We start from the raw sequence: 16276 nt of genomic DNA on the forward strand, positions 1-16276 counted from the left end.
ATTCATCCCAGGACCTGCTTTCCTTAAGCATTTGCTACTCCTTGCCTTCCTGAACTTGCTTCAGATTTAACGTGGAGACATTAGCAATGTCCAAAGCACAGGTATTGAGCAGTATTGATGCCCAGCAGCCTGGCAGGCATGATGAGTGAGAGACTTTACCTTAACAAATGGCCACTCTGTCTTTTCCTCTGCTGTTGTCATAAAAACACACCTTAGAGGAGCATTTCTCTTTCCACTAGAACTTTTTATTGCTTGCAATTTAAGGCTGCTGTAATTGAGATGCTGAGTGGGGAATTGTTGACAGAAAGGTGAGAGCTTGGGGAAAGGAGGCTGATACCCCATGCTAATGACAGCTAGTCACAGCTTGAGAAGTGGCTGCATTCTGTTATTAATGGCAAAAGACAAAAAGGATTCATCTTTTGGAGAGACTAAAATAGTAGCCCTAAGTACTGTAAGGGCAAATCTGGAGGTTAAAATAAAGACACTTAGACTGTATGTGTCCAAAAAGCTGTACTGGGCCTTGGCAAATGAATAAAAAAAATCTGTGCAGTTGGTTTGTCCTGGCACATGTATGTTGTAAATGCCATTTGAGACTATCTCCCTTCTGTTCTTGAGCTGTCAAAGTGAAGTACAGAGGGGTTACAGTTTCATATGTAAGGTAGTGAGTACATTTCTTGTTCAACATGTTACCTGCTTCCTCATTTTTCCCCCACCTCCCCCTCCCCCTTTCCTTCTACCCCCATGAGTTGTACAGTTGGTTTACACCAAATGGTTTTGTAAATATTGCTTTTAGAATGGTTTGTCTTCTCATCTTTTGTCTCTTGATTTTGATATTTCCTTTTGCTTCCCTAGTTCTAACACATGTATATACAATATCCAGGATACTCAGATGAGTTACAGTGATAGCGGGGGTACAACCACAGGAAGGGAATATGAGAAACAAAACAAACACACACACACACACACACACACGTATGGTTTCACATGGAATGTTGAAAATATTTACAACAATGATATAAAACTTGTTTCCATAATGTGGAGTTCATTTCACTAACATCATCTTATGTGTTCATAAGGGTATAACTATTGGGTTATTGTGTTCTTCTTCTATGACTAGCTTAATAATGTACTAATTATTCCCCATGAGAGACACCATAGAGTTTATGTTTCTTTGGGTCTGGGTCATTTCACTTAGTATGATTTTTTTCCAAGTCCTTCCATTTCCTTACAAATGTGGCAGTATCATTCTTTCTGATAGAGGCATAGAATTCCATTGTGTATATGTACCACATTTTCCTGATCCACTCTTCTACTGAGGGGCATCTGGGTTGGTTCCATGTTTTAACAATGACAAATTGTGCTATGATGAGCATGGTTGTGCTGGTGGCCCTAGTGTGGCCTTGCTTGCATGCTTTCTCTTCTTTACAATAAGGATAAGATGTCAGGAATATAGCCCCTTTTTCTCTTTCAATAAATTGGTCTTTATTTACTAACCCTGTTGTACTTGTGCATTATTTTCAGTTCATTACATACCTGTTTTAAATAAACAACTGGTACTCTTATCCCATAAATGGTAAGCAAGTTTTGCAGAACATTTACTTAATTGTTCACTGATTGATTCATTTTTTGCTACTGAGAATAGAACCAGGGACTGGTGGCACCTGCTAAGCAAGTATTCTATCTATCAATGAGCTTCAACTCCCAGCCTTGAGTAGATTCTTCCTTCACAATTACTGATTTCAAACAGTAACATCACGGCATTGTTTCATCACAGTTGAAGCTTTTAGGAGTCAATATGAGAAGATATGTGATGCGAGTTGTCTCATTGTTATGACATACCTATGCGGTTTCTGGGTCCTATCCATTACTCAAATCAGGTCTATCTCAGGGAAGAATTATAGTATGCTGGTATTGCTTTTTGTATTTTTACTCCTTCATGTCGCTATCCCTTCACCATCACTTTCTTTACTTCTATTTATGTAAATGATTACATTTCCCCAGGCCAATCATCTGTAATTTTCACCAATTTCTGTGTTTGTTATCTTTCTGTAACTGTGACTAAAGACCTGTGATTAACAATCTGTAAGAAGGAAAGGCTTATTTGGCTTGGGGAATGAGTGGCTTCTCTCTATAGTTGGTTGGCTCTTCTGAGTTTTGGGCTTGGGGAAAGGCAATGCATCATGGTGGGAATGTGTGATAGAGGGAGCTGCATAGCTTCTCGAGATGGAAGGAAAAAAGAGAAACAGGAAAGGCCAGGTTACCAATATCTCCTTCAAAGGCATGCCCCCAGTTACCTAACCTCCTCCTACTAGGTCACATCTCCTAGATACTCTGTCAACTCCTAATATTTTTCTTGGTTTATAATCAGTATTTTAACACATAGTCCATTAAAAGAAACTTACCTGGAGAATAGAAACTCCCAATTTCACTGTGATCACAAACGTCACAATTATCTCCTAGGAAACTTTTGTAACAAATATCTTTGGACTTTATCATTATCTGTGACCTTGTTTATTGGGTGTCATATAACTAGTATCAGTTTGATACTATTTTAGTTAGCTCCAGATGTTCTGTTTTATGCTATTTGAATGCATCCAAACACTTCTTTCCTTAATTCTCACCAACAGTGAATAATTTCTTCCCTTTAATTGCTTCTTTTTTTAAATTTGGTATTCAACTATCTCTACGGTATTGCCCCTACCTCATACCACATTTAGATTTTACCAGATTCTCTATCTGCTATTGGCTTTTAGGAGGTGCGTTAATGTAGTTCAGATTTTGGATTTACAATTTTATTTCTGTAGTCTTGGAGATGGTGACAGAAATATAGATGGTAATAGACCTTGACTGTAACATAAGCCAGAATATTCTGGTAATTAGAGCACAGGCCACATACACTGAGATAGAACGGAGGGGGAAGTGAGAGCAGACTGTACCCACTTTCTAACCAATAAAATAAACCTTAGTGAATTTAAGGAATCTGTGGCTTGTTACTTGAAAACCTCAGGTAAAATAAATGTGTGTTTTAAAATCCACATGAACTAGAAATTTCAAAAGTTCTAAATAATAATGTATCAAAAATATCACAGTGGGGCTGGGGATATAGCCTAGTGGCAAGAGTGCCTGCCTCGGATACACGAGGCCCTAGGTTCGATTCCCCAGCACCACATATACAGAAAACGGCCAGAAGCGGCGCTGTGGCTCAAGTGGCGGAGTGCTAGCCTTGAGCGGGAAGAAGCCAGGGACAGTGTTCAGGCCCTGAGTCCAAGGCCCAGGACTGGCCAAAAAAAAAAAAAAAAAAAAAAAAAAAAATCACAGTGAAAATTTAAGGAAATATCCACAAATAGAAACCAGCTATAAAAACTGAGAAGATACAGTTTAGGAAAATGTAGAGCAATATTTTCAGAAAAGAAAAAGAAGCAATAGTTGAATACCAACCAGCTAAGTAGCTATGGCACAAAATAGTAACAGTATAGCAAATAATCTCAAAGAAAATAGAGAGAGTCAGAACAATAATAAAGATGATGGTAGAAATTAATGGAATAGAAAATAATATTACAGAAAGCTTTGGGAAAGGTAAATGTTAATAGAAAATCTAAAACTAGTAGAAATGCTAAATATCTGAGGACTGATGAAACATAAAAAACAATCACAAATGAACAACCTTGGAGCCATAGAAGAACTTAACTACATATGTATTGAAGTTACTAAATGCCTTTTGAGATTTACTTGAAATAATTGAGTTACTATCACTTGAATAGCTGAAGTTTCCCTCCACTTGTAGACTAAACTATTGGCCACAGCTCTGTCTACATGGCTAAAGAAAACATTGTTATTAAAATTAAAATTCACTTTAGGGACACTGATGATGCCATAAATGACTCTATTACAGTACCAAACCAGAACTCAGACCAATTCTGTTTTTAATACATATTCTTTGTTTCATGCTATGTGTCATTTTACAGAATGGGATTCTTTTTCACTTATTTTAGGACAGTACTGGGGTAAAATGAGGTAAGAGCCCTATCACCTGAAGCACATCCCTAATAGTGCTCAGAATGGAATGATTTATGTAAGATTCAAAATTAACTGACATCCAATTACATATTATCTAAAGGTGCTTGTGTATATTATAAAGTTTATAACAAGTTAGTAAGTAGATGATGGTATAGTTCTAGGTATGCAGTTATCAATGAGAGAATTTTTGTTTCACTTATTGATTGGATAGTGTTTCTCAAGTTTTATTTCCAAGTTTCTGCTTATAATTTACATCTATAAAAATAAATTATTTTCTCTACATACTTTTTTTTACTTCTTGAATAACATTGTATTTTACTTAGTGCATAAATTCAGAGGCCTTTGTTGCTCCTCAAAGGACAAAGGTAAGAGGTCTTTGGTAAGGGGTGGCTGGAAGATGATGCTGTTGTCATCAGTCTATTGAATAGATGAGAGGCAAAGTGAGAGAACTTGAGCTTGAATACCTGAATGAAGATAGAGAAGCATGGTAGCTCTTGAACATGTTTGTAAGTGAAAGAAATCTGTGCTTGGTTGGGAGATGGAAGTACGGTATTTGATTGCATACCATAGAACATTACAGAAATTGATCTTCAAATTTCAGATTGAAGATGTTATATGTGAAGGGAAGATAGAAGCAAAGACCTGAAGGCATTTCTTTTACTAGATGACCTTTAAACGTCTAAGGCTGAGAGACAGGAAGGCTAGACAGGGAGAGCAGCTAGGTGTAGGACATAGCTGTAAGAGGAGAGGAGAGTAAAAATCACCTGAGAACAAATGGGAAGTGACAGGGGCCAGTTGGGGTCAGAAGATATCAGTGTGTGGGTCAATGTTTATTTTATCTTTATGCAGTGCCTGCAAGGGGTGGGGATTAAATAAAGATAAATATCAGATGATAGATATACTTTTTTCCAGGCTAGGGAAATGTGGGGTACATGAGATCCATCCATATACACCAGGATTATGTTGGTAAGTTGGTAGAAAAATCCTCCTTTCCATAGATAAACACATCATACTATGGATTATGAAGATGCACCCTCTGTCTATAGAGAAGGCCTAAAGCAAACCAAGAGATACTAGAATGCCAGTACTTTAAAAGGATAAAGGTATTTCTGAGAAAGCCACCAATATGCCAATGCTGATTGCTGCCAATGTTGGGAGGAAGGCCTTTGGAAAGAACATCATCACTTAATAAAAGGCATGGGCTAGATTTGATGAACTCCACCCTGCGAACATGATGGAGAGAAAGAGATGAGTGAACCTACAAATTAGGTGTAACTGGAATTTCTAGCATGATTCCTGGTTCCAGAGGCCTGGATTGGACGAGGCTCTGCCATTCATCCTGATATGCCAATTAAAGAGATGCATGTCAGTGAATAGGAAAAGGAGGTTTAATTAAAACATAATTGGGTTTCAAAGGCAAAGGGATCCAGTGACCCAAAACTTCTTTTCAGGGCTTTGGAACAAAACTGTAAGTTTAAGTAGAGAGAGCATGGGCCAGGTGATGAGAAAGTATTTACAATTAAAGAGTCCTTGGTATGGTTGACCATTATCTCAGTCTTTGTCTCTGGAGGAATTCTGGAGAAGTCATTATGCCACCTTGTTAATGGAATAGAACAAGAACAAAAGTCTGTCAGAGCCTGGTGGGTGATCTCCTGAGTTTTTGGCTGTTTGATTTACAATGATAAGAAGGAGAAGGTATTGCCTGTTTGATAGGCAGTTTAGGCTTCCTCACAAGATACTTAGTGGATTTTCTCTCTCCTGCACCCTAGAATGATTGAAAAGGTGTAGCAGAGAATAACTCAAGTCAAAGGGAACAGATATGATACAGAGATGGGGGAACTTTAATTCATTCATAGGGACCAGCAAAAGCTTCTTTTAACTTGGCTCTTATACAATAGTAATGGAATTAAAAAGGAAAACCTAGTAACTATGAAGAAACTTGGTAGTGTTCCTGAAATTTTTGACTCAATTTCCTTATAAAAATGTGATTTGTGTAGATTACAGGTGCATCTATGTCATCAGTACCTAGATACTGGATGTTATCTATCTATCTTCCATCTATCTACTTATCATTATCACTTTTCATGTTTTTTGGTAAATTCTGGTGTGGTGTGTAATTTAGGTCCATAGTGATGGTGATCCAGTTTGTCACAGAAAATATTCTTGACTTTAAAAGTGACTCACAGATCAATGGGGAAATCAGATAGCAGAGAAGATTATCCAAGAAATGAAAAATGTTGAGTATGGATTTTAAATAACTGTGCCAGCAGTAAGTTTATATCAGGAAAACAAGAATCACAACATGTACGTCAACCACTAACTTAAATTAGTGCTTTACTATCTGTCTCTCTCTCTCTCTATATATATATACATTATACACATGCAAACACACACTATTAATCCCTGTACAATATACACAAAGCAGTGCTCTTGCTTCAGATCCCTCCTAAGTTTGGTTTTTCTTTTCCTTAATTTTCTTTTTCTTTTTTGTCAGTAATGGGGCTTGAACTCAGGGCCTACGTGCTGCTTCTGAGCTCTTTTGCTTAAGGCTAGTGCTCTACCACTTTGAGCCATAGTTCCACTTCTGGTTTTTTGTTGGTTAATTGGAGAAAAAGAGTCTCATGGATTTTTTTTTTAAACTGTGATCCTCAGATCTCAGCCTCCTACATAGCTAGGATTACAAGTATGAGCCACCGGTGCCTGGCTTGCTTTTCTTTCTCTCCAATAAAACTGTCATTTTTCTTCTGTGACAATGGACTCACTTTTCAAGACCATAGAGACAGAGGAGCCATTGCAATTTTTCAGCATCAAGAGTACCCAGTACCTAGCACTCATCTAAAATGACCATGCTAAGAACTCAGCCTTGTGATCAGTAATAGTAAATAATACAGTAGCCAAGGAGACAGGTGAGGCTGGACACAATGGACACATTTGAGAGACCACGGCTGAAGGTTACCGGCAGTCCCTTTTGTTTATTCAATCTTCCGCTTTGAAAACTATCAGTAGTTTGTACATTTTAAGGTATGCAAGGAGGATTTGGAATAGAGAGAACAAGTTGGCATCACAAATAACATGCCAAATGTATAGAATAATTTTAAAGAAAATGCATGGAAAACACACAATGAAAAATTCAATAAATAGCTACTTTTCCTACTAATTTTGAGAGTTGAGTTATTCATTTCCCCCAAGACTTTCATTAGCCTCCACAAACGCGTGCTGTTCAAGCCCCAATTCTTGTCATAAGTGCTATTCAGAGAACATCTGCGTGTAGCAGTTCTTTCTCCATTTTCAACGGAGCTGCAGCATTGCTGAAAGAGAGCTGCCAAGCAGTGGGTCGTTGTAGGGGCCCAATCAAGCTGCCTCTTTCAGATACTGAAATCGCCTCTTTTCTGTAGAAAGCAGATGCTTCCATCCTCTAAGACTAAATTACCCTAAGAGGTTGAGGAAAGGGTCTTAGGATGAGCCAAAACAGGAAGCTTTGCTGTACGTTTCAAATGCTGTTCAAATCTCTCATTTGTTTAGGTTGAAAAGAACAGAGTGAAAGAATGGAACAGATGATAAGTGGCATTAAATTTCAACCAAAGCTGAGAAGAGATTAACTCATAGCTAGATTTGCTGTGGAGTGGCAACTATGTGGTGAGTGAGAAACAAGAGGCTCTGGGATAAAGTGGGGTTTTGTGCTTCAAAGGGTCTGCCAATGATTATCTTCCAAAGCGGGACTACATGCAGAGATCCATGGAGGCTGATCTTGGCAAGTAGGCTCTCTCTGAGTCTTAAACTTCAGTCTAAGTGGCTGCTACAAAAAAAGGTCCCCTTCTGTGAAAGAAAATGGGGCTTCAGTGGGAGGAAATAACAATTAGAACCAGCTTGTTGTGGTTGGAGGACTCATAGAACTATGGAGTGGACTTGCCTGTTTGATGAAGCTTCCAGTTTGGGCTTTTCTTGTCTGTATGAGGAAGTGAAAATGGGCATTTGGGGCTGTCCCATGGGATAGGTGGCCAGCTACTGGGTTTCTAATGCTGAGTCTTGTAAACTCAGGGATGCTATACTTTTTATTCTTAATGACTAAGTGCCTGTTAGTTGTAAAAATAAACCCCTCAGCCAGCTATTATGCATTTGGAAGACATGTTCTGCATCTATGGAGACAGAACAGGTGACCAGACTTCCAGCAATGAGGGGTGATGTGCAGAGGTGCAGTCCCCAGGCACAATAATCTAAATAAGATATGGCCATGGAGGGAAAAAGCAGGATGCAGTAAAGCCCCCAACACAGCCATGTTTATTACAGCACTATTCACCATAGCCAAGATATGGAATCAGTCTAGATGCCCCTCAATGGATAAATGGATGAAGAAAATGTGGTACATATACACAGTGGAATTTCACTCATCCACTAGGAAGAATGATAGCATACCATTTGTAAGGAAATGGAACACCCTGGAAAAAAATGGTAAATGAAGCAAGTCAGACTCAGAGAAACAAAGGATGTTTATAAACTTATAACTAAATACACTGGGTGGTATACAAGTGTGTATGAATTTATTACTGTGATCTCAAATAGTGTAATTCCTTAGAGAGGCAAAATTAAAGTGCAGCAAAATAAAACACCAGGATGTGAGTACTCAAAAGGGGTGCGGTGGAGTCAAGATGAAAGTGGCAGAGGAATTAAAATGCAGCCAAGAAGCCAATGTATATACTACAAAATTATGAGGGAGGAAAAAGAAGAGAGAGGATAGAGGTGGGTAGAGGAAGGCTGAATGAGAATGTTGAAAGTGGTCACACTGACCAAGATACATTGTCTTCATAAACTGTTTTGTTAAATGATAACTCCTTTGTAGAACTACTTAAAGATAAAACTAAAACATACCAAATAAAAACCCAAAAATTTGGGAAAAAAAATCAGAAATATATTTTTAGAGTACCAAGACAGAATCTTAGGTAGGTAACCCAATGCAGTATCTTTACCCTCTGGAAAATAACTGTTATTAGGGTACATAATGTTGGAAACATTAGAAGTTTGCTGTTATGAAATAATTTCTCCATAGTTGTGCATCTAGAAAAATAGTATGGCAGAAGGAAATTTAGGCACATGTGCCTATGATATCTGAATCTTCCTGTTGGCCTCCACTGCTGCACTCAGGTGACACTGTGAGGTAAGTGTTCAGCATCTACGGGGCCTCTTGATGTGTAATCTAGGTATCATAGATAAGAGAGCACATCTTATAAGTCTGAATCTTGGGAGCCTTTAGGTTACCATCTACACTTCCTGAAATACAAAGTTTAGCCTGTGGAGAGAGTGCTAGTATGGCAAGTTGAAGGCCCTTGGCAAGTTGAAGGCCCTGGCTTCCTTTCCATGCAAGTACTCCCTATAGCAAGAGACTAACTTTAGTCACTTGATGGAGTTCTTCATCTGCCTGGGTCTGTCCTCTAGAAGAGTTGAAGGATCACTCGTGTTGTTCTGCAATGTGATCAAGTACAAGCTCTCAGGGAATCACGTAGAAGTCCACTCATTCCCTTCCTACAGAACTCTTCCTTCACTCAGGCTGCTTAAGGCACAGTCTTCTTGGATTGTCCTTGAGTTGCAAAGGTCATCCTTTGGCAAACAAATTCATTAATAACCTTCCCAAGTCTAGAAGCCAATTTCTAAATAAGTTCTGTGGCTTTGGCCCTGCAGAACAGGGAGTTCTGGGTTAATGGTCCTCTCAGGAAAAGATCAAGAAGTCTGTGTGAGTAGCCAATCTAGATTTGAAGAGATGCACACAACAGAGCTGCTGTGCTCATACATTCAGTGTGTTTTATTAGATAGCTGTGAGAGAGCAAGTCGGATCATTCTCCTTTGGGGAACTCAGGAGGTTCTGCTACACATTAAAAAAAAAAAAAACTCAAGTATTTATTTGTCTGTAGACATTGATTCCTCTTTCACCCGCTTAGAGATAGTGGTTACTGAGTGGAGCTCCTTGGTGAACCCTGGAATACTGATAACTGCAGGACTGGGGTTTTGAAAATGGGAGTTATTTCATCCAGAAATAGCTCAGGAGAAGACAGCTACAAAACTTCCACTGGGGTACTCGCTTCAGTAGCACACGTACTAAAATTGGAACAATTCAGAGAAAATTAGCATGGCCCCTGCACAAGGATGACATGCAAATTCATGAAGCGTTTCATTTTTTTTTTGGTCTTTCTTTTCTGTGATTTAACCCCTGACATAACTGTAATTGATTTTGGTACCCTAGATCTTGTATATATGTGCATTAGAACTAGGGAAGGGAAAGGGAATATCAAATTTGAGAGAGAAAGGATAAAAAGATAAACCAAGGCAAAAGCAATACTTACAAAACTATATGGTATAAACCAACTGTACAACTCATGGGGGAGGGGAGGAAAATAGGGAGGGGAGAAGATGAGGGAAAATGAGGGAGGAGGTAACAAGTTGAATAAGAAATGTACTCACTGCCTTACATATGAAACGGTAAATTCTCTGTACATCACTCTGACAATAAAGAAATGAAAAAAAATTAACAACAACAGCAACAAAAACTTCCACCAGGTTGCAGATGTGGGATGGTGCTGACCTGTGAGAGCTAATGGGTTATGGCAGAGCTGTTTGAGCCTAACAATGTTTTAGATTCTTTAAAAAAATATTTTCTTTTAGTTGTACAGAGGTTTCAATTCAATATGTCAGTTTGTATATACAAGAAACCTCAATCAATATCACCTCTTGCATCATTCTCCCCATCTCTCCTGTCATTGTCACTTCAACTTTCCTAGTACCATTTTTATACACGTGCATGCACATATAATTATGACTGTACTTATTCACCCTTTATCTCTGCATTCATCTACCTTCCCTAACACATGTTCTAGCTTTTTGCATTTATTATTTGTTCAAAGTTGTTACATCACTGGACTACTTCCCTGTATGCACTATATTTTGGTTAATATGTTTGTGTATATATGAATATGATCCTGTTGTATAGGATTGTGTGTGTGTTCATAATTGAGATTTAACTTTAACATATGAAAAGAAAATAGGGTCTTTCTCTCTGAACCTGGCAACGTAATTTTTTCCAGGTCATTCCATTTCCCTTTGAATGATATCATGCACTTGCTTTTGGTGGTTGGATAGAATTCCATTACATATAATCACATTTTCTTGATCCATTAGATCACTGAAGGGCATCTATCTTGTTCTCATAACTTGACTCTGGTGAATAGTGTAACAATGACATAGTAGTGTCAATCTCTTCCCTATATCCTGACTTGTATTCATCTGCATAAATTCTCAAGTTTTATTGCTGGTCATAGGGTAGTTCTGTGTTAAGTTTTTTGAGGAATCTCCAAACTGTTTTCCACAGTGGCTGCATCTGTTTATATAGACACAACAGTGTAATAGGGTTTCTTTCCCATCACATCTGTGCCAGCATCTGTTGTTTGTATTCTTGATGATGACCAATCTTACTGGGGCGAGATGGAATCTCAGTGTTGTTAAATGTATGAAAGGATTTAGGTAGATAGCTAGACTTTCTCCCAAAGTAATAAAAATACTTATCAGTCAAGATTATGAAGACTTTAATTTATGAATAATTGTCCATTCAACTAAAACTTACTGACAGCATGTCATAGACTCTCAAAACTCCTTTTTTGCATCTATATAAAAAAATCTATAGGAAGATAGGAACTGCTGACTAAGGAATTAAATTTTCTTTATTTGAAACCAAAATATTGAGAGCAATGGTCATCATCATTTCATCAAACTTGACTCAAGTATCTATCTTTTGATGAATAAATTTGCTAAATTTGGACTGTAAAAATAGAAAATTCTAATCAGTAACTAGGATTGCCTGCAGGTATACATTGAAACAAGGAGAGTAATTTCAGTAGCATGGATTTTTAAACAGACTCAATGTTGCTTACTGAGTTCTGATGTCAATTTTCCTTTAGGCACATCTGTTTTTGCCGTGACACTTTAATCAGTGACAACAGAGAAGTACATGCTGTCCTGTTTTATCCTACCCAGTGATTCTCAAGCTGAGGACAGTTTCTTTCTCCCATGGCAATTTATGTGGACTTTTTTCTTTTTCTGAATAATTATTTATTGTCAAAGTGATGTACAGAGGGGGTACAGTTTCATACGTAAGGCAGTGTTATGGCCTACTGGTTAGAGTGCTTGCCTCATATACATGAAGCCCTGGGTTCAATTCGGCAGCACCACATATATAGAAAACGGCCAGAAGTAGTGCTGTGGCTCAAGTGGCAGAGCGCTAGCCTTGAGCAAAAAGAAGCCAGGGACAGTGCTCAGGCCCTGAGTCCAAGCTCCAGGACTGGTGTCAAAACAAACAAACAAACAAACAAACAATGGACTTTTTTCTTGTTACAATGGAGGCAGTAAAAATGACTGATAGCCATTTTCAAACACACAGAACATTCTTCTGCAACAAAGAATAACTAATAAGGTTATTGAAAGTAGCCATCGCTATAATTCTAGCTACTCAGCTAGAACATGGAAGATTATGTCCAGGAGCACTATGAATGACTATATCTTCAGTTAACCAGCAAAAGAGCTGGATTGGAGGTATAGCTTAAGTTGTAGAATATCATCGGTGACTAAAAAAGCAATACAAAGTGAGAATGTGAGACCCTGAGTGTACACACACACACACACACACACACACACACACACACACACAGAGTCAAAAGTGTTCTAGCTGCAGCATCCTGTCTTAACTAGATCCTCTACATTTAGTGAGTAGAAATGCTAAGCACATCTTTAAACTTAAATTTCAGATAAAACAAATGAAGTTTTTATATGTATGACCAATTGCAGCTATGCATTTACTATATCCGAAATCATGTATGGGGAATACTAACTCTAAAAGTTATTTAGTTTGCTAAAACTCGAATTTCACTGGACATTTTCCATTTTATCTAGCAGCTTTCATTCCATTCCTTACACAGAAGAGTGTCTCAAACCATAAATTCCAAGCTTTTTATTCGCACAAATTTGCACAAATTATTTACAAAGGCATTATTGTGTAATAACATGGGATTTGAAATTAAGCATACCTCAATTTAAATCTTAGTGCTAATAAATTGTATAATAATGAAGAAATTATTCAATTTCCTTATGTATTTCCTTCATATTTGTTGTGGCAATAATTATAAATATACCACCACAAGGTTACTTGCAGTAAGCAAATAATACAAATAAACTAATATTCATTAAGGATAATTAGCATTTTATTGCTAATTTTTTCTGTTTTTCAGTGATACTATAAAGTTCTCATTTATTCCAAATTCTCAAAAAAGAAGCCTTCCTGGTGTATTATTTAGTGAGATTACAGTAGCTTGCTACACTGGATAGACCAAGAATGAGCTGAGTTTTTTCCTTCGATGTTTGCTAAAATCAAACACACAGACGGCCAAGAAAAAACATCTTGATTTTTTACACCAACTTTTTCAATGAGATAGGAATATTCACGTGCCTACTACCACTGTGCTCAAAATACAGAACATTGAACATTGTCAGCTTCCCAGAATCCCTCATGACCTTGTCTCTCTATTATATATTTCTATAATGGCTTTCTTAATTTCTATCACCATGTCTTAGTCAATTTTGTATAGTTATAACAGCAACCCAGAGACTGAGAAATTTATAATGAAAAGAAAGTATTTGGCCTTTGATCATGGAGATCAGGACAAAAGCTGAAGGCCTTTTTGCTACATCATTCCATAGTGGAAGGTCAAGATTTCATGAGAGCAGAGGTCAAAAGGGGGCTAAACGTCCCTCTTATTACAGCTATGTTGCCAGGTAATTAACCCATTCTTGTGATAAAAACATTCATGAAGGCCAAGGTATCCTATAATCATGGCCCACCAGGCTCCACCTCCCCACACTACTGTGTTAGGGAATAAGTTTCCAGCACATTAATTTTGTTAGACACATTCAAACTATAGTACACCATTAGTAGATTTTTAAACTTTGACTTCTTTATTTAATGGAAAAATATGATATGGAATAATAGGATAATGTGATAATTCTCTCGTGTGTATTCGTCTTGATTCTTTTTCTAAATTCTATGTCTGTGCCATTTTTATATGGCTTCATATAGCAGCAGTATAATTTTTTCTTTACCATATGGCATCCCATTATGTACATATGTTAGACTTTATGTGTTCAACTGCCATTGGAAATTTGGGTGGTTTTCAGAGTTGCTAGTGGTATTTCTACTAATATTTTCTGATTTTTTTGGTGAATATATGGCAACATTTAACTAGAGTGAAGCAGTTGCCTCACAATGTGTGTGTAATTTAGTGCTAACTGGTTATAGAGTTTTGCATGCAAAGTGTGCCAATATAAGCTCTTACCAGCAGGGTATAAATGATTAAATAGTCCATATTCTTCCTACATTTGATAGGGTTGGTTGTCATAAATGTTAGCTTTTATGGCAGCTGGATAATGTTTTTGCATTGGGTTTAAATAGCATTTTCTTGTAAGTAATGATGGTGTGTATTTTTCCAAATGCATACTGGCCATTGTTAGTAGCATTAGTAACACTGTTCAGTCAACTTGATATCCCTAGAAAAAATAAGTGAAACAAAAATACCCTGAATTTTTCATTCCTACCTCACCATACACACGTTACATTTCATGATGTGCATGCACACACACACACACACACACACACACACACACACACCCTACATACCTATACTAGATGTATTAACTAAATGGAAAATTAAACAATATGATTCCTGACCACAACAGAAAGGATATTATTATGACATTGTAATCAGAAAGGATTTCAATAGCCATAGACTAAAAAAGTAAGGCATTATCTATTAAGCAAATAATTGATCCCTTAAATTTTGCTAAAATCAATTCTTATTTTAAATGAGAAATTACCATTAAGGTAATGAATATGAAGTGAATTCTTTATAAACAGAAAATAGTCCAACTCTCTTTATCTATACTATATGCTTTGAAAGTCTCAAACTTTTAGCTTCTGTATATTCAGACCATTTACCCTCAGAGTACACTCATTTTTGCTTATGGAGTAGTCATACCAAGGGATTTCATTATGGTATTTTGCATGTGTCATATTTTATCAAGTTGATGCCATGTATCTTTTAACTTGAATAATGAGTTCATTTATATTTACTGAAATGGAAACATATAAATAATACGTTTTGACATACTTTTTGTTGTCTCTCATCTTTTATTTGATCTGTTTCTCCTTACAGTGAATGAAGATTTCCAGGTGATCAGCTATTCCTTCATTTAAGAAAAATGTCATTACTTTGTCTCTCTTTTCCTTGATATCCTTTGGAACTGTATCTGCCAATCTTATTTTTTCCCTTTTAATGTTTTAGTTATATTCTTATTGGATTAATTTGAAGATTTTGACTCTAGTTACTAGCAGTTTGTTGTGTGGATTTTTTTTTGTATTTATTTTGTATATATATTTTTAAAAAATCAATGTTTATTTTTATTATTGAGATTCTCTTCAAGTATGGATTTTCCAATCTGTTGTTTATTTTCTCTCATTCTAGGCTTTAGATTTTGTATGTCTGACTTTCCCAGTGACAGACCTTTCAATCTTTTCAACATTTCTTGATTATTTGTAGTCTCTTTTTTTGTGCTTAATGTTGATATTTTACATTTACTCATTGTCTGGTTTGTTAATCTATTTTCTCTTTTTACCTATCCTGTCTATATTGAAACTTTGTTGGTATGAAATCCTTAATATTTATAGTACTTTTAATATGTAGGGTATTTAAAATTGTGTTGGTGATACGATCTGTTGAAATTTTTATCCATTCATCCTTTTAATTGAAGATATTGATCATAACCATTTAAATATTGCATAAAAATTCCAATCAAAAGACCACTTGTTAGTTTGCTTCTGGTGTATTAATCATATTTTGGGTTTTGGTTAATTGTTCCCAATTCTTGGTACACTTAGTAGATTTTTATTGAAAACTAGATATGTTTTATGACAATTTATAGAAATCTTGGATTCTTTCTTTGTTCTATAGAAGACAATTTAATTTTCTGTTGACAGGCATATAGAACATGATAGTCACCATAACTAATAACTAATCTATGTCAAGCTGCTTATCTATTTATAATCCTAAAATATAGCCTCTCCAGAGTCTCACTTAAAAGCCCGAAGTTTATTACATTTTTTTTAAATCAAGCCCAGAATTACATTTTTGTCTTTCAAGAATGATGAAAATTTTTATCATCTGCATAACTTTTA

The 16276-nt window shown here is 36.6% G+C and overlaps 1 non-coding gene across 1 annotated transcript; it reads left to right on the plus strand.

Moving 5' to 3' along the window:
- Window positions 1-10080: 10080 nt before the first annotated feature.
- LOC125347380 lies at window positions 10081-10187 on the plus strand. Its single transcript, XR_007210168.1, has one exon. It is a non-coding gene; the product is annotated as a U6 spliceosomal RNA (small nuclear RNA).
- The last annotated feature ends 6089 nt before the right edge of the window (window positions 10188-16276 follow it).

This window comes from Perognathus longimembris, chromosome 2, assembly GCF_023159225.1.
Source record: "Perognathus longimembris pacificus isolate PPM17 chromosome 2, ASM2315922v1, whole genome shotgun sequence".
Classification (NCBI taxonomy): domain Eukaryota; kingdom Metazoa; phylum Chordata; class Mammalia; order Rodentia; family Heteromyidae; genus Perognathus; species Perognathus longimembris.